The 1,576-nt window shown below is 40.7% G+C and overlaps 1 non-coding gene across 1 annotated transcript; it reads right to left on the bottom strand.

Annotated features, from left to right (window-relative positions):
* Nucleotides 1–792: 792 nt before the first annotated feature.
* LOC130959617 (small nucleolar RNA R71) lies at nt 793–896 on the bottom strand. The gene has a single exon (XR_009078689.1). It is a non-coding gene; the product is annotated as a small nucleolar RNA R71 (small nucleolar RNA).
* Nucleotides 897–1,576: the final 680 nt, after the last annotated feature.

The following is a 1,576-nucleotide window of genomic DNA, read 5'->3' as shown; positions in this document are numbered from 1 at the left end:
ATCATTTGATTTCTTTCCCACTCTTATTTTCGAAAATCAAGTAGTGTTTTTCAAATATTACTTCCCTTCTTTCACATCCTTCTATTTATGGACTAACACTATTCCTTAATGCAAAATTCGAACCCCATCTTCTTGGATAAATTCGAATTTTCTACTTCTGTCTTCTATTTTTCTTTTCCTCTGACACCTCAAGGAATCTCTATACTGTGACATAGAGGATTCCACATTTTCTTGTTCTCTTCTCTTTCATATGAGCAGGAGCAGAGACAAAGGCATTCTTGTTGAAGCTGACCCTGAATCTGAAAGGACCTTGAAGCGAAAGCTGAGAGAAGCTAAGGCACAACTCTCTGTTGAGGACCTGACCGAATTCTTCAAGGAAGAAGAACCTATGGCAGCCGAAAACAACAACAATGCCAACAATGCAAGGAAGGTGCTGGGTGACTTTACTGCACCTACTCCCGACTTCTATGGGAGAAGCATCTCTATCCCTGCCATTGGAGCAAACAACTTTGAGCTTAAGCCTCAGTTAGTTTCTCTAATGCAACAGAATTGCAAGTTCCATGGACTTCCATTGGAAGATCCTCATCAGTTTTTAGCTGAGTTCTTGCAAATCTGTGACACAGTCAAGACTAACGGGTTGACCCTGAGGTATACAGACTGATGCTATTCCCTTTTGCTGTAAGAGACAGAGCTAGAATATGGTTGGACTCTCAACCTAAAGAAAGCCTGGACTCTTGGGAAAAGCTAGTCAATGCCTTCTTGGCAAAGTTCTTTCCACCTCAAAAATTGAGTAAGCTTAGAGTGGAAGTCCAAACCTTCAGACAGAAGGATGGTGAATCCCTCTATGAAGCTTGGGAAAGATACAAACAATTGATCAGAAAATGTCCATCTGACATGCTTTCTGAATGGAGCATCATAGGTATTTTCTATGATGGTCTCTCTGAACTATCCAAGATGTCTTTGGATAGCTCTGCTGGAGGATCTCTTCATCTAAAGAAGACGCCTACAGAAGCTCAAGAGCTAATTGAAATGGTTGCAAATAACCAATTCATGTACACTTCTGAAAGGAATTCTGTGAACAATGGGACAAGTCAGAAGAAAGGAGTTCTTGAGATTGATGCTCTGAATGCCATATTGGCTCAGAACAAGATATTGACTCAACAAGTCAATTTGATTTCTCAAAGTCTGTCTGGAATGCAAAATGCACCAAGCAGTACTAAGGATGCTTCATCTGAAGAAGAAGCTTATGATCCTGAGAACCCTTCAATGGAAGAGGTGAATTACCTAGGAGAACCCTATGGAAACACCTATAATTCCTCATGGAGAAATCACCCAAATTTCTCATGGAAGAATCAAGAAAGACCTCAACAAGGTTTCAACAATAATGGTGGAAGAAACAGGTTTAGCAATGGCAAGCCTTTTTCATCATCTTCTCAGCAACAGACAGAGAGCTCTAAGCAGAACACCTCTGACTTAGCAACCATGGTCTCTGATCTAATCAAAACCACTCAAAGTTTTATGACTGAAACAAGATCCTCCATTAGGAATTTGGAGGCACAAGTGGGACAGCTGAGCA

This window comes from Arachis stenosperma, chromosome 10 (assembly GCF_014773155.1).
Source record: "Arachis stenosperma cultivar V10309 chromosome 10, arast.V10309.gnm1.PFL2, whole genome shotgun sequence".
In the NCBI taxonomy this organism is placed as follows: domain Eukaryota; kingdom Viridiplantae; phylum Streptophyta; class Magnoliopsida; order Fabales; family Fabaceae; genus Arachis; species Arachis stenosperma.
The sequence above is the reverse complement of the archived record's forward strand: the minus strand, read 5'-3'. Positions and strand labels throughout refer to the sequence as shown.